This window comes from Capsicum annuum, chromosome 4 (assembly GCF_002878395.1).
Source record: "Capsicum annuum cultivar UCD-10X-F1 chromosome 4, UCD10Xv1.1, whole genome shotgun sequence".
Classification (NCBI taxonomy): Eukaryota; Viridiplantae; Streptophyta; class Magnoliopsida; order Solanales; family Solanaceae; genus Capsicum; species Capsicum annuum.
The window spans coordinates 188,979,314-188,984,508 of record NC_061114.1 but is presented as its reverse complement, the minus strand read 5'-3'; positions in this window follow the sequence as shown (position 1 = coordinate 188,984,508).

The window sequence follows — 5,195 nt, the reverse complement described above, 5'->3', positions numbered from 1 at the left end:
TCAGAGAATGTGACATTCTAAAGACAGTCTTTAGAACTTGGTATGGTTACTTTGAATACATAGTTATGACTTTTGGACTAATGAATGCTCCTGTAGCTTTTATGGACTTGATGAACAGAGTGTTCATGCAGTACCTGGACATGTTCATCATATTATTCATAGATGACATCCTCATTTTTTAGTATAGTTAAGGTGAGTATGCAGACTATTTGAGAATATTTTTGCGGACCCTTAGGGATCAACAATTATTTGTTATATTCAAAAAGTGTTAATTCTGGTTGAAATAAATAGATTTCCTTGGTCACATTATTTTTAGTAATGGCATCTGAGTTGATCTCTAATATACCATAGCAGTAAGAAACTAGCTTAGACCCGTCTCTCCATCAGATGTAAGATTTTTTTTTAGCTGGTTAATATAGGCAGTTTATTGAGGGATTTTCTTCTATTGCTTCTCTTATGTACATAATGACTCAGAAGAAAACTACTGTGGTCAGATTCTTATAAGAAGAGTTTTTAAGCGTTGAAGACTCAACTCACTTTTGCTCTAATTTTGACTCTACCTGAGGGTTCTGATGGTTTTATAGTTTATTATGATGCTTGTAGAGTTGGTTTTAGTTGTGTGTTGATGTAATGAAGTAAGGTTATAGCCTATGCCTCAAGACAACTAAACATCATGAGAATATCCACCCACCTCATGATCTTGAGTTTGCAACAGTTATTTTTGCCATATAGATTTAGAGGAATTACCTTTATAGGGTCCATGTTGGTGTGTTTACTGATCACAAGAGTTTACAATATGTGTTCACGCAAAAATACCTAAATCTTCATCAGCTCTTATGTACATAATGACTCAGAAGAAAACTACTGTGGTCAGATTCTTATAAGAAGAGTTTTTAAGCGTTGAAGACTCAACTCACTTTTGCTCTAATTTTGACTCTACCTGAGGGTTCTGATGGTTTTATAGTTTATTATGATGCTTGTAGAGTTGGTTTTAGTTGTGTGTTGATGTAATGAAGTAAGGTTATAGCCTATGCCTCAAGACAACTAAACATCATGAGAATATCCACCCACCTCATGATCTTGAGTTTGCAACAGTTATTTTTGCCATATAGATTTAGAGGAATTACCTTTATAGGGTCCATGTTGGTGTGTTTACTGATCACAAGAGTTTACAATATGTGTTCACGCAAAAATACCTAAATCTTCATCAGAAAAGGTGGCTTAAATTGTTAAAAGACTATGATATGAGTGGTTGTATCACCGGATAAGAAGAATATTATGGCCGATGCCCTTAGTAGATTGTCTATGGGGAGTTTTAGTTATGTGGAGGATAGTAAAAAAAGTTAGTATATGAGGTTTATCAGCTTGCTTGATTGGGAGTTTGGTTGGTTGATTCAGCTGGAGGTAGTTTCTGGGTTCAGAATGGGTTAGAATCTTCCTTAGTTGCCAAGGTGAAGAAAAAGCAAGAGGGAGATCCTATTTTGGTTAAGTTGAAGAAAACAGTTCAGAACTAGAAGGTTGAGGTTTTCTCCCAAGGTAGAGATGGGGTACTTTATTATCAGGGCAGGTTATGTGCTTTGAATGTGGATGATTTGAGGCAGTGAATGTTAGTCGAGGCACATGGTTTACGATATTATATTCACTTAGAAGAAACTAAAATGCACCATGATTTGTCGGAAGTCTATTGGTGGAATGGTATGAAAAAGGATATTGCGGAATTCGTGGCTAAGTGCCCAGATTATTAGCAGGTTAAACTCCAGTGGCCTAATCGTACACTTCAGGAATTTAGCATCCCCAATTTAAAGTGGGAAGTGATGAATATGGACTTTGTTAAATGGGTACCTTGTACTCATCGTCAGTAATATTATATTTGGGTTATTGTTGATTGAATAACCAAGTCAACTCATTTCTTGCCTGTTAACACATTGGACTCAACCAAAGATTATGCTAGATGCTATATAAGAGAGTTGTAAAGTTACATGGAGTCTTATTGACCATCATTTCAGATAGAGGTACCCAGTTTATCTCTCATTTTTGGAAGTTTTTTCAGAAAGGTCTTGGTACCTAAGTTCACCTCAATACAACTTTTCACCCTCAGACAGTTTGTCAGGTAGAGAGCACCACTCATACCTTGGAGGATATGTTGTGGGCTTATGTTATTGACTTCAAGTGTAGTTGGTATGACCACTTTCCTTTTATTGAGTTTTCCTATAATAACAACTATCACTCCAGTATTCAGAAGGCCATGTTTGAGGCTCTTTATTGTAGGAGGTGTAGTTCTCTTATTGGTTGGTTTGAGGTTGGTGAAGCTTCCTTGATAGGGCCAGATTTAGTGTGTGAGGCGATTGAAAAGGTTTATTTGATCCGAGAAAGGTTGAAGACATTTTTGAGTTGACAAAATCCTATGCAGATGCGAGGAAAAGGGATCTTGAGTTTGATGTTAGTGACTTGGTGTATTTAAAATTTTTTCCCATCAAAGAGGTGAAGAGATTTTCTAAGAAAGGGATGATCAGTCCCGGTATGTTGGCCCATATAGGATTTTGAGCCATTTTAGGAAGGTAGTGCATCCAGTGTTTCATGTCACTTTGCTAAAGAAATGCATTGGTGATCCAACTTTAGTAGTTCCTTTAGAAAGTGTGGGCATAAAAGATAGCTTCTCCTAAGAAGAAGTACCAGTTGAGATCCTTGATCGTTTGTTTCATAGGTTAAGAGATAAAAAAGTTGCCTTAGTGAAAGTTTTGTGGAGGAATCAATCAATTAAGGGAGCTACTTAGGAAGCAGAAGCTGATATACGAGCTAAGTACCCCTATCTTTTCTCTACGAACCCAGTTCCAGCTTAAGTTAATAGTTTCCGTAATTAATTAATTCTTTCATTTCTATCTCAACCACCCAGTCATGTTCATTTCATAGTATACATTCATGAATTTAGTTCAGTCCATACATCATGTCTTAGAATCAAATATTTAGTCATAATTCAGCTCATAAGTGTTCAGTGCGTGATCTTTGTTTTTCCTAGTATTCCGGTTTAGAAAATTTCATTCAAGGTGAATGATACCAAGGGTATATATCATAGTACTCAGAAATTTCAAGATCTATTCCGCTCAAAATATGGGACACTAAGTTAGCTTTCCAACGTTGCAAGTCTCACCTTAATCTGAGATCGTGGCAAAAAGTTATGCAAATTTTCCCCTTTTGAATAAGTCAGCTTCTAGTGGCTACGACTCATGTGACAACCCTTAATTTGATGTTTCATGTTGTTATGAGTAGTAGTAGTCACAACATAAAGGACCATCAGTTTTAGCCTAGGGATGATGAGTCTACCTACGAATGTAACTAGTGACTACGAGTCATAGGAAAGACTCGTAGTCAAAATAGTAGGGTGTCCCCCAGCCTTAGCCCAGTGATGATGAGTCTATATTATGACTCATAATTAGTGACTACGATTCATAAAAAGGGGAATCGTAGTCAGGATAGTGAAGGCTTGAACTTTCAAGTTCCAGGTTCTGATTCAGACCACGACTCATGACCAGTCGTAACGAGTCATAAGGTGAGCCGTAACGACTGGGAGCAGGATTTCCATCACGATTTCTCAGGGACTTTTAAGCCTTTTCCTACTTCTTTAAAAGCCAAACCAATGTCGTTTAGGTTTCCCAAAGGATGGTATAAAAGGCCCAAACTTTCATAATTCATGTATTAATCAAATTTCCACCCAAAGTAGTTACAAAGGGTTATTTTCTCTCCTCCTAAGAAGCAACTAGGATTCTTAAAGTTCAAGTTCAATCCCAAGCAATTCCCCAAGGTTTTTACACTCAGGTATATGGGATTTTATTGGTGGGTCCCTTCCGCCCATTGAGTCCCATGAACTTCTTTAATTTAGACGTAAAAACCCTTGTCTCTTTTATTGGGTTCCATGTCAAATATGAGATTCATCAACTTTATCTTAGTTGTTATGGTCATGAACCATGATAATATGATTCCCCATGAGAATTGTGTTTCCATAGGTTTTTTTTAGTTAATGATTTTATTAATACCAAAAAAGTGAAAGTCATTACAAAGCTAAACAGGCCTAACTCCTATTTCTCCCTTCCTTATTAGCTATGTCAAAGACCATATCAAGTACATATAAGATATAATCTATACAACTAAAGCCGGGCAAAGAAACTTTTATAGCTCCCCACTCAAGGCTTGTGCTTCAATAGCTGCAGATATGGTTCCCACTTCTTTAATCTTGCACCTCTAATATGGATGTGGATGGAGATCTCCTTGATCATTCTCAATAATTGGAATTGAACCCCTTGGAAGCGTATTAAATTTCTTTCTCTCCAGATTACTGTCACCATCATTGCAAAAGTACAACTAAAAATACCTTCATTACTATATCTCTTTTTTCCCCAATACATACCATAGAAATTTCATCCTGCCAACTTCTCATTGTATTATTTTCACCCAGCCAATGTAGTATTCTACTCTATAGCCTTCTTGTAATCTGATAATAAAAAAACAAGTGTTCCAGTGTTTCTTTACGGTCTCCACAAAATCAACATTCACCAGATACTACAATACTAATCTTCTGCAATCTAGCAACTGTAGGCAATCTTCTATACAAAGCTAACCATAGACAAACTTTTTATTGAGGATGAATAGTTGGGTGGGATGTAAGACACCTCTACTGCACCTTTTTGAAGAGATGTCTAAGGGTGGTATACATTTTCTTAACACTAAACTTTTCTCTTTGTATCATTATGTGTAACCTGTTGTACAGATCACCCTATAGGGTTCGAACAACCACGATTAACCTTATTGATTCTATAATTTTCCTAATAATCCAAGTAGCATTACCAGGGATTAAACAAGATTCAACTGCCTTATATTTCATATAATAAATATGAACCCATTTTACCCATAGACAACCTTTCTTTGAAGTAAGAGCCCAAAGTTGTTTTAGTATGGTAGTTCTGTCCATTTACATAAGTGGATTACATTCATCTCTCCCGCTCCTCTAGATTTGACATATTTTCTCCCAAGATACTAGGGCTCTCTTTGAGTTATCCATAAATCCAGTGGACAAGTAGGTTCTGCATACTTGTTCTATCAGTTTCATAATCTTTTTAGGAAGGAGGAACATTTGAGCCCAAAAGTTTGCATTCCAAAGACTATAGACTTGATAAGTTTTAGCCTCCTAGCATTACTTAGAA